Below are 12,205 nucleotides of genomic sequence, written 5' to 3' on the forward strand. Positions count from 1 at the left end.
TAAAGTAAACTCATCTGAGATGCAGAGCGAAGATCCAAGCTACACGTTCGGCAACCGAACCACATGTTAAGATGCTCTTTTGGTTTAGTTTGAGGAATTTTCCCCCCCTTGACTGTGGTTGCCTCCCAGCCTCTCTCTCCTCCACCATCTTCCTGGTCGCTGAGAAAGGAGGTCCTTCTGTTCAGACACCGCCCCAAAGCTGCCGCCTTCCACACTCATCTTCTTCTGGGATATCTGTCTATCTGTCTGTCTGTCTGTCTGTCTATCTCTGTCCCTGCCGATTCTCCTGTCTTCTATTTCTCTAGGATCTCAGGGCGGAGGAAAAGTGGTGGGAACCTGGGAGGCAGAGAAGAGGCCCGTGGCGGGAGTGGTGGATTGGGGCGATGTTGAGGCTGAGTTGGGTCCACCGACTTCAGGGTTGAGCTCTGTGTAGGGGGCCCAGCTGATGCAAGGAGCAGCTTGCATCCTGCATCCCCACAGCCCTGCCTTTATGATTCAACGTTTCTTCAGATGTCCCCTTTCTTTTTGACAACAGTCATGCCCAGGGAAAGAGCTGTGCCTCAGAGACGCCAGGAATGTGGACTTCTCCCAATGGAAAAAAATACCGATGAAGAAGATTTACGTGAAAAAACATTTTTTTAAAGCTTCTTTGATTTTTAAGCTTTCTAATGGTCTTTTTCTCCTTTCTCCTTTCTCCAGTTGAGAATGAGATGAAAGGTAGAAACAAAATCCTGTAAGTTGGCTCTTTCGACGCTTGTCTCTTTCACGTTCAAGTAACAGCACCACTCTGGAAAAGGACATTCACAGGATTGTTAATACGGCTTTGAAGAAGGAAAAAGTGAGAGCACAAGCGAGCCAGCCAGGAGTCGAACCTAGAATCTTCTGATCCGTAGTCAGACGCGTTATCCATTGCGCCACTGGCCCTTGCCTCTAACGCTGTCTTAACTGTTACTCTTTTCATAATTATATTGTATTATACTATTGGGGCCAGAAAAAAAAAAAAGATTGTTTCTTTATTTAGGTAGGGATTAAAACCCCAAACCGCACTGATTCAAGGAAAGCATGTTTTCTTTTGTGGTTTGTTGGCATAATAGACATTCACATAAAGTGTCTTTATTGAAAATAATGACCAATTTTCATCTTTGAAACATTATATATGTGCTAAGATGAATGTCTTTCCTTCAAAGCAATATTGGTGTTTCTATCTTCTCTTTCATGTGTGTGCCTACTTTTTGGCTTTTTGTTACTTATTTTTCAGGCCAATCAGCTGCTTTTACCTGAATTTGATTTTTTTTTTTTTTTTTTTTTTTTTTTTTTTTTTTTTGAGTCGGAGTTTCGCTCTTGTTGCCCAGGCTGGAGTGCAGCGGCGCGATCTCGGCTCACCGCAACCACCGCCTCCTGGGTTCAAGTGATTCTCATGCCTCAGCCTCCCAAGTAGCTGGGATTACAGGCATGTGCCTCCATGCCCGACTAATTTTGTATTTTTAGTAGAGACGGGGTTTCTCCGTGTTGGTCAGGCTGATCTCGAACTTCCTACTTCAGGTGACCCGCCCGCCTCGGCCTCCCGAAGTGCTGGGATTACAGGCGTGAGCCACCGTGCCTGGCCTGAATTTCATTTTTAATATACTTACATTGGGCACTAATGATGTATGTGGATCAGTAATGAGCAATATGTATTATTTTAAATTTAGATATTGCAAAAAGTAAAGTGCTTTGTAATACATTTCTGGAAGTATTAATCATAGTTTTTCCCTCTTCTCGTCCAAAAGGAAAAAACAAGTACCCACTCACTAGGGAGAAGTTTATTGTAAAATGGTATTACAACTCAAAGTAGCAGATGAAGACACTCAAATTTAACGAAGAGTCAAGAATTCGGGAAAGTACACATTTTTCAGAATCACATTTGACATAGAAACTTAGAAACAAGGAACTTTACTTGCATAGCTGTTCAAAGTAAGCAAAATAGTGGAAAATGAAGAAGTGCTTATAAGGAGACGAAGTTTCGTATGGGTTTAAGAAGGTGGTCAGAAGCCAAAATGTATCCTCTTTGTGCCTCTGTTTCCTTGTTTATACAAAACGCTTTGAAGAGCAACTAATGCATATGACGGATTGTTATCATCCTAATTTTTTTGGCTCCCACCAGCTGTGAGATCAGGACAAATACAAAGTAAAGATTGCTGCCTGAGAATGCTTTAAGAAAGCTGTCATACTAGTAATCTAAAAGGGAAATTGTATTCCTAATATTTTCAACATTGCACCTGTCTTGTATTTGCCATTATGATTAGATGTAAGACAACTAGTATCTTCTTTTTCTTTGAGACAGTCTCACTCTGTCTCCCAGGCTGGAGTGCAGTGGCGCGATCTCGGCTCACTGCAACCTTCGCCTCCCAGGTTCAAGCGATTCTTCTGCCTCAGGCTCCCAAGTAGCTGGGACTACAGGCGTGCGCCAGTAAGCCCGGCTAATTTTTCTGCATTTTTAGTAGAGACGGGGTTTCACCGTGTTGGTCAGGCTGGTCTCCAACCCCTGACCTCAAGTGATCCGCCCGTTTCGGCCTCCCCAAGTGCGGGGATTGCAGAAGTGAGCCACCGCGCCCGGCCTTCAAATGTACATATTTCTTGATGTACATTTCCACAAGTGTGCGCGCGCTGTAAAAGCCACAGCGATAGCACTCACAACTTTCTATCCTAGTGAACTAATGAAAGCTAACTGATGAAATTAGCAAATTGGAAATCTAACCAGAAAATGGCAACGCTGTGAGCAGGATTTGAACCTGCGCGGGGAACCCCCATTGGATTTCGAGTCCAACACCTTAACCACTCGGCCATCACAGCTCCGGGGACACTTTTTGTCTCAGAGGAAGTCGTGTTAGGCTCTTTGACTCTCTCGCTCTTTAATGTTCCCACGGCAGGTTAATGCTTCCGTGTTTGTATTTGTCACTTTTTATATATTTGTCTCTCTCTTTCAACAAGAAGTTCCTGGGAAACATAATAGTGTCTTAATCTTTACTTGTTATCTGACTCTCTATGCATCAGAAACTTATTTGGTGCTTAGTGGCTGCTTCTGTTGCTGGAACAAATCCCCGGAGACTCAATTGTCTGTTCCCTATTCCTCCCTCCAGTTCATGAATTTTCTTCTCTCTTTACCCAGCACATGTTAGAGTCACGTTCTTGCTGCACTCTCAATTTCCCTGCCTCTCTCACTTTGTACTCCTTTGGCAAAGCCACAACCAGGGCAGCTAAACATGGCGGAAGAAAAACAATCAGTTGACAGACCTCACTTTAAATTCATGACAATGAATGTCAAGTAGGTGCTCAAGGCTACCAGGCAAATTGTACCATACGCGATTAGATTAGTCCACTCCCAATCCTCTTGTTCTAAGTCACTGTTTCAGCCGGATACAGTGGTCCAAGCCTGTAATCCTAGCACTTTGGAGGCCGAGGCGGGGGGGATCACCTGAGGTTAGGAGTTCGAGACCAGCCTGGCCAACATGGCGAAACCCCATCTCTACAAAAAAAAAAAAAAAAAAAAAAAAGCCAGATGTGATGGCTCGCGCCTGTAATCCCAGCTACTCGGGAGGCTGAGGCAGGAGAATAACTTGAACCCGGGAGGCGGAGTTGCAGTGAGCTGAGATGGCGCCACTGCCCTCCAGCCTGGGTGACAGACAGTGAGACTCCGTCTCAAAAAAAAAAAATTAAGTCACTATTTCATATCTCTTATGCCAATGCTCCAACACCTCCTCTCCCATCCTTGTGTTCAATTGATGACTTTACTTCCTACTTCACAATCAGAAGAGACCTTCCACGCACATCTATCACCACATTCATCCACCTACCAGCCTCTGAAGGACTGTCAGTGATCCTATAATGCCTTGACAAGCTCGCCGATTATCTCCACATGGCTAAAATCATTTCCCAGTCCTCACCTTACTTGGGATAGCTGCAGCTATTAATACATTCTCCTTCTTACAACACTTTCTTCAATTGACTTTAGGGTAACAATTTTCCTGGTTGTCTTCCACTTAGTAATAAGCATTTAAGATTCCTCCGTGTCTTTTCATGCTTTAATAACTCATTTATTTTTAGGGCTGAATAATATTCCATTGTCTGAGGTACCGTAGTATATTTATTCATTTACCTACCGAAAGACATATTGGTTACTTCCAACTTTTGGCAATTATGAATAAAGCTTCTATAAACATTTATGTGCAGGTTTTGTGTAGACATGTTTTCAGCTCCTTTGCATAGTTGCCAAGGGGTGTGATTGCTGGATCATATAATAAAAGTATGTCTAGTGTTGTAAGAAACCACCAAACTGTCTTCCAAAGTAGCTGTACCATTTTTCATTCCCACCAACAATGAATGAGAGTTTCTGTTGCTCCATAACCTCACCAGTGTAGGTGTGGTCAGTGTTCCAGATTTTGGCCATTCTAATAGGTGGGTAGTGAGTGGTATAATACAATTAAAACAATAATACATCTCTCTGTTTACATATAATGTGGAGCATCTTTTCTTATGCTCATTGGCCATCTGTATATCTTCTTTAGCAATATCTGTTAGGGTCTTTAGCCTATTTTTTTATTGGGTTGTGTTCCTGCTGTTTAGTTTTAAGAGTCCTTTGCATATTTTGAATAAGTTGTTCATTACATAAGCTTTTTGCAAATATTTTCTTTAATCTGTGTCTTCTCACTCTTCTGATATTATCTCTAGCAGAGTAGAATTTTAAATTTTAATGATGTTTATTACTTCTTTCATGGGACATATCTTTGATGTTTTATCTAAAATGTGATTGCTTAGTCATGTGTGGTGGAACACGCCTGTAGCCCCAGCTACTTGGGAGGCTGATGTGGAAGGATTGCTTGAGCCTGGGAGTCAGAGGTTGCAATGAGCCATAATCACATCACTGCACTAGGATGACAGAGTGAAACCTTGTCTTTAAAGAAAACAAAAAACCAGAGGTGACAATGACACTCTTTGGAACATTGCATAACTTCTGTACATTCTGGAGCACATAGATTTCTCTCGAATTGTATGATACACATTTGTAGTAAATTTCTATTGAGTTGGATGATACGCATTTATAGTAAACTATGAACTATAACTGTCTTTTCCTCCAAAACTGTGTATATGTGCATGTTTGTATGCACACAAGAAAAAAGGTTAATAAAGTAAAAATATCAATTAGTTATTCTCTAGAATAGTATCACATCATAATTATTATAGTTCTTTTCTGAAAGATTGTATATAAAAATAAGAATTATTCGAGTCGCCCAACAGAACATCTGTTTATATTTTTCTGCCAACTGGGACCCAAGCTAGGCTCCCGTGGGAGTCCTCCTTTTGACCTGCCCCTAGCGAGAGGAAGTACTGCCCACTCTCTGAGTGGGAGTCTTAGCTTTGTTGCTTTCTTGCTTTCTTTATGAGCAACTGTCTTAGGTTTTTTTTTTTTTTTTTTGAAACGGAGTCTCTCGCTCTGTTGCCCAGGCTGGAGTGCAGTGGCGAGATCTCAGCTCACTGCAACCTCCACCTCCCGGGTTCAAGCAATTCCCCTGCCTCAGCCTCCGGAGTAGCTGGGACTACAGGCGCGTGCCACCTCGCCCAGCAAATTTTTTGTATTTTTAGTAGAGACGGGGTTTCACCGTGTTAGCCAGGTTGGTCTCGATCTCCTGAACTCGTGATCCGCCCGCCTTGGCCTCCCAAAGTGCTGAGATTGCAGGCGTGAGCCACTGTGCCTGGCCTTTTGTAGGTCTTTTGTCTTATTTCTTCTTCCATATGTTACTTCTGACAATCCTAAGATTATTAGAATCATTAGAATCCTCTCATGGGTGCCCATGTAGTTAATAAAAAAAACAAAATAGGTATGTGTCACTTTAATTATTTCTGATTTTAAAAATATCTTTTATTGATACTGAGGTAGTTTACGCTAATATTGGGCCTGATCCTTCATTTTATGTTTAAAAAATGGTTTGGTCTCTAATGACAAACTCATTCATTAGTGATCAACCCATTTTCATGATCATATCTTAATAGTTGTAAATCTGCAGCAAAAAAATTATTCACTCACATTGTTTCAATAACATTTTCTAATTGAGTAATAAAATAAAATAAAATGTCATTGCCATATCCATGGTCATCTAGGTTTTCTCCTGTTATATTTTAGTTTAACAGTTTTGCATTTTATATTTAGAGCTATGATCCATTTTGAGTTAATATTTGTGAAGGGTGTGTCTGTGTCTAGGTTCACTGTTTTGCATGTGGAAGTTCAGTTGTTCAATTGTTTCCATTTGTTGAAAAGACTATCTTTGCTCTATTGTGTTGCCTTTGCTTCTTTGTCAAAGATTGACTACTTGACTACCATGTTTGTACGGGTCTATTTCTGGTCTCTCTAGATCTATTTGTCATTATTGTTTGTCATTGATCTATTTGTCTATTTTTTCACCACTCATTGTCTTTCTCCTTCAATTTCTCTTTTGCTGGTTCCTCCTGCTCTCCTCCATCCTTGTACTAGGATATCTCAGGGCTCAGTCTTTTTTTTTTTTTTTTTTTTTTTTTTGACAGAATCTCACTCTGTCTGCCAGGCTGGAATGCAGTGGCATGATCTCGGCTCACTGCAACCTCCATCTCCTGGGCTCAAGCAAGTATCCTGCCTCAGTCTCCCGAGTAGCTGGGATTACAGGAGTGTGCCACCACGCCCTGCTACTTTTTGTATTTTTAGTAGAGATGGTGTTTCACCATGTTGGCCAGGCTCGTCTTGAACTCCTGATCTCAGGTGATCCACCTGCCTCGGCCTCCCAAAGTGCTGGGATTACAGACATGAGCCACGACGCCTGGCCCACTTACGATCATTTTAAAAACACAGTATATAACTTATTTATTTTGTATATTGTCTGTCTTCCCTATGAGAATGCAAACTCCATGAGGGCAAGATATTTGTTTCCTGTCAGATTACTAATACCTAGAAGAGATATGGGTGACATTCAATAAATATTTGTTGAAAATACATTAGAATACAGGTTTCATTATCCCATTTCACAGATTAGAAAATAAAATTCAGAGAGGTCACTGAGTTTCCCAAGGACACAACATAATAAACACTAAGACTGAAGCTCAGATATTCAGATTTCCTGCCTAGAGATCTTTCTAGTCTTCCAGGGAGACTTAGAGGAAGACAGTGTATTTGAGGAGGGCAAGGAGGCAAATTCGTCTGAAGTGTGGAAAGAGAAAGGACTCTAAGGGAAGTGGGATGGTTCTTGCTACCAAAACAAACAGCTTTCACCAAAAGAACCATGTATCTGACTAGAATTTCTTTTCTTTTCTTTTCTTTTCTTTTCTTTTTTTTTTTTTTTTTTTTTTTTTTTTTTTGAGGCAGAGTCTCACCCTGTTGCCCAGGCTGGAGTGCAGTGGTGTGATCTCCGTTCATTTCAACATCTGCCTCTCGGGTTCAAGCAATTCTCCTGCCTCAGCCTCCTGAGTAGCTGGAATTGGCGCCACCAAGCCTGGCTAATTTGTTTTTGTATTTTTGGTAGAGACCAGGTTTTGCCATGTTGGCCAGGCTGATCTTGAACTCCTGACCTCAGGTGATCTGCCCAACTCAGCCTCTCAAAGTGCTGGGATTACAGGCATGAGCCACCGCGCCCGGCAGACTAGTATTTCTCTAATGCCCGCATCCAAGGGTAGCAATACATTTAATTTGCATTAGGGAATATTTCCTGGGCCATTGTTCATACCCATTCTCTTAAATGAAAAATGTCCTCCTTTTACTTTGAAATATGCACTTCCCATTTTCTCCAGGAAGTAGTACCAATTACAAGCATAATATTTGTACGAGTTATCTCTGGCAACTCTCCATATCCTCAGAGTGTCTCTATATTGAGCTTTTTCTGCCTCTCCCTATAGTGTAAAAATCATTTTCATATTATATGCTCAGTTTCACCCTCTTAATACCAGTGTCTTTTCATAGACCCTTCCTTTTTCCTGAAAACTGCAATAGTGAGGAATACTTTTTTTTGAGACAGAGTCTCACTCTGTTGTCTGAGCTGGAGTGCAGTGGCACAATCTAGACTCACTGCAACCTCCGCCTCCTGGGTTCAAGCAATTCTCCTGCCTCAGCCTCCCAAGTAGCTGGGATTACACGCGCCTGCCACTATGCCCAGTTAATTTTTTGTATTTTTAGTAGAGATGGGGTTTCATCATGTTGGCCTGGCTGGTCTCAAACTCCTGACCTCGTGATTCGTCTGCCTCAGCCTCCCAAAGTGCTGGGATTACAGGTATGAGCCACCTTGCCCGGCTGTGAGGAATACTTTGACCTCAGACACACATGGATAGAAATATTGGTTCCAAGTTCTATAACTTGTGTGAGCTTGAGGAAGTCATTTACATTATTTAACGTCCCCGCTCCTCAACTTCTGCATCTATAAGACAGGCTAATGATTGTAAGTAACAATTGCACCTACACCTTAGGCTTGCTTTGTTCGTTTACGTATGAAAAATCATTAAATACTCGATTTAATGGCTGGTAATAAATTGTAGCTATTACTATTGTTCTAGTGATTTCTTTTTCATTATTAGTTTCTAGGGAATTACAAAGATCAGAACTTTGGGGATTTGTTAAAAATATACCCACATCCAATAGTATATTAAGGAATGAGCAAGACTGTAAAGCCAGGAATATCTGTGTGTGAGCCATAACTCACATACTAGCTCCACACTTAGGCAAGACAGATGATCGCTGCAAGCCTCCGTGCTTCAACTTAAAATTAGGAAAATAATCGTTTACTCAGAGAATCAGGGTAAGGGTTCAGTCTTATATTCAAAGGTATTCATTGAGCGCAAGGCAGTATGGATTCATTGATGAGCAAGAACAGACACTGTTCCTGTCCAAATGCAACTTATATTCTAGGGAGACAGACATCAATCTAGTTATTATGCTCATAAATGTAAAGGTGGCAAGGGAACAAAGTTCATGGTACTACGAGGAATACAGGACTTTCACTGATGTAGTTTAAGGAAGTCTTTCCTAAAGAAAAAATAGTTTCCCTGAGATACAGTCACGAGGTAAAGATAACTAACTAGGCAAAGCCAAGCGCAAAGCTTTTCAGCTAGAGGGAACCTCAGGTGAAAAGTCCAGTCATGAAAAAGAGACTAATTGCGTGGAGTTCATGGAGTATGAGGCATAGACTGCAGGAGACATCAAACCATGACTTGCAGATGAAGAAGCATTTTAAAAGTTAGACACGCACAGCATTTCAGGAAGTTATATATAAGGAGTGTTATAGAAGATAACACCTCTAAAATGTGTAGTATATATATCAGGGGTTTTTTTTGAGACAGAGTTTTGCTCTTGTTGCCTAGGCTGGAGTGCAATGGCGTGATCTCGGCTCACTGCAAACTCCTCCTCCCGGGTTCAAGCGATTCTCCTGCCTCAGCCTCCCAAGTAGCTGGGATTGCAGGCGTGTGCCACCACGCCGAGATATTGTTTGTATTTTTAGTAGAGATGGGGTTTTGCCCTGCTGGCCAGGCTGGTCTCAAACTCCTGACCTCAGGTGATAAGCCTGCCTCGGCCTCCCAAAGTGCTAAGACTACAGGCGTGAGCAACCGCGCCAGGCTAATTTTTGTATTTTTAGTAGAGACAGGGTTTCGCCATGTTCGAACTTCTGACCTCAGGTGATCTGCCCACCTCGGTCTCCCAAAGTGCTGGGATTACAGGCTTAAGTCACCGCGCGCGGCCCAGATTCTTAAAATGTTAGTTTCTGCCTCCTCTTTCCTTTACCTTGTCAAATTAACCAGGGTCTGAGGGCTGGGCGCGGTGGCTCGCGCCTGTAATACCAGCACTTTCGGAGGCTGAGGCGGGTGGATCACCTGAGGTCAGGATTTCGAGACCACCCTAACACGGTGAAGCCCCGTCTCTACTAAAAATTAGTCGGGCGTGGTGGCACATTCCTGTAATCCCAGCTACTTGGGAGGCTAAGGCAGGAGAATCGCTTGAAACCGAGAGGCGGACCGAGAGGCGGAGCTTGCAATAAGCCAAGAACGTGCCATTGCAGTCCAGCATGGGCAACAAGAGTGAAATTCCGACTCAAAAAATAAAACAACCAGAATCTGAGATCTGGTGTGAGTTAACCTCTAAGGAAGTCAATTAAATTTCTTTCAATAAGTTTGAAAGAATTCATGTATCAGCATGATCGTGAGAGTTCTCTTAGTGCACTGGGGGTAGGGGTTGGCGATCGACCATCAGGAGAGCCCAGTCTTTGCCACTTGCGGGGAGTCACTTATTGCAGGCAGGGTGTTAACTGAGTTTAACACTAGGAGACAAAATGAGGAAATAATCTCTCAGAATGCAGGTTAGGAAAGTAGAAACGCCCTCCGAGTGTATGTCTATCCCAGAAGAAAACCTGTCCTAAAGTTCGCGATTTTTACCAAAATAGGCCACGAAACACACAAAGTCGCTAAACTTTTTAACCCTTTCCTCTTTTTCTTTCTTATTTCCGAGAAATTTCGCAAACGGCGTGAACACTACGCTGATTCCAGAAATGGTCGGGTTCCCTTCCTTCACTCAGGATGGTCGTCTGCTGGGAGCTCATTTCGAACCGAGCTGAACGCTCATTGCTGAGTCCTGGGAGAAGGTCGCGTTTGTACAGAAGGCTCCTGGCAGCGAGCAAGGCCGGGAGTGGGCCCAGTGCGCACGAAGTCGCGCCCCGAATTCCCACTGGGAGGAACGCACTGGAATTGAAATGTCTGAGATCAAGCCCTGCTGAGAATCAAGTCCCAGAGGATCTTCTCGGGTGGTGGAAACGTGGAGGGGAAAGGCGGTCACAAAAATTGAAGTCTCCTAGTCCAATACAGATTATCCAGGCCGTTGACGGCAGGAATATATTCTTATTTATTCCTTTACCCTTCTCTCCTCACAGCTCTTCCTTCTCGTCCACGCTTGATGGGTTTTAGAAATATTGTGTGGCACTAACAGTACCGATAGTACTACTACTAATAATTGCCCGAGAGGTCTGCTATCCGTTAACTGACACTCGGTAGCGGCCGCTGCGGAATTTCGAATTGCGGGAAACCCGCAGACTTAGTAAGGTAAAAGCGCAGTAACACGAGGTTTCCGTAGTGTAGTGGTTGTCACGTTCGTCTAACACGCGAAAGGCTTATATTATTTTTCGTTGCTGCTGGGTTTCTATTCCCTCTTACGCTCAAACCCGTTTGTGGTTCTGGACTTTAAAAATACACAATTCTGAGTTCAATTTGTGGTCCAGAAATCTAAGATGGAATTCCAAGGAAGCCAGTCTCACCTGAGCTGCGTAGGCCGAGTCCTGGTCCGTGGGCGTCTCCTGGGATTGACACCTCCTAGGGTTCTGAAGCCCAGAAGAGGAGGAAAAGCGATGGGAAACTTACTGGGGCGAGAGGAGGTGGGGTGACACGGGCTTCTGTGTCAGTGGCGTGAGAAATCTTTCATCTTAGACTTCTGGACCACAAATTGAGCTCAGAATTGCGCATTTTTAAAGTCCAGAACCGCAAACTGGTTCGTGAGTAAGAAGGAATAGAAACTAAGCAGCAACCAAAAATATTATAAGCCTACTTGTTTCCGCCCGGTTTCGAACCGGGGATCTTTCGCGTGTTAGGCAAACGTGATAACCACTACACTACGGAAACACCCTCTTTCTGCTCCCTTACCTTGAAACATGGAAGTATATATTCCCTGATCCCCCAAGTTTAGAAATTTTGGAATTGTTCTTTCCTTGTAGAAAATTTTCCGATTGTAGTATTGTTCTCACCCTCACTTTTCCCATTAATTGGAATCACCAATATCACATACCGATGACAGATACGAGCAGAAATGCGTTCGCCAAATATATCGACTATATTGTTCGGAGTGTTCAGAGTAGCCTGTTGACAACAGTCAAAAAACTGGGGGCCGGGCGCTGTGGCTCACGCCCGCAATCCCAGCACTTTGGGAGGCCAAGGAGGGGCGGATCAGCTGAGGTCAGGAGTTCGAGATCAGCCTGAGCAACATGGAGAAACCTCGTCTCTACTGAAAAAAAAAAAAAAAAAAAATTAGCCAGGCGTGGTGGCGCATGCCTGTAATCCCAGCTACTCGGGAGGCTGAAGCAGGAGAATCGCTTGAATCCGGGAGGCGGAGGTTGCGGTGAGCCTAGATCGCGCCATTGCATTCCAGCCCGGGCAACAAGAACCAAACTCCGTCTCAAAAAAA

The 12,205-nt window shown here is 43.2% G+C and overlaps 3 non-coding genes across 3 annotated transcripts; all 3 read right to left on the reverse strand.

Annotated features, from left to right (window-relative positions):
• Positions 1–851: 851 nt before the first annotated feature.
• TRNAR-ACG (transfer RNA arginine (anticodon ACG)) lies at positions 852–924 on the reverse strand. The gene has a single exon. It is a non-coding gene; the product is annotated as a tRNA-Arg (tRNA).
• A 1,826-nt stretch (positions 925–2,750) lies between these two features.
• On the reverse strand, positions 2,751–2,832 carry TRNAS-CGA (transfer RNA serine (anticodon CGA)). The gene has a single exon. It is a non-coding gene; the product is annotated as a tRNA-Ser (tRNA).
• An 8,741-nt stretch (positions 2,833–11,573) lies between these two features.
• TRNAV-AAC (transfer RNA valine (anticodon AAC)) lies at positions 11,574–11,646 on the reverse strand. Its single transcript has one exon. It is a non-coding gene; the product is annotated as a tRNA-Val (tRNA).
• Positions 11,647–12,205: the final 559 nt, after the last annotated feature.

Source organism: Pan troglodytes, chromosome 5 (assembly GCF_028858775.2).
Source record: "Pan troglodytes isolate AG18354 chromosome 5, NHGRI_mPanTro3-v2.0_pri, whole genome shotgun sequence".
Taxonomy (NCBI): Eukaryota; Metazoa; Chordata; class Mammalia; order Primates; family Hominidae; genus Pan; species Pan troglodytes.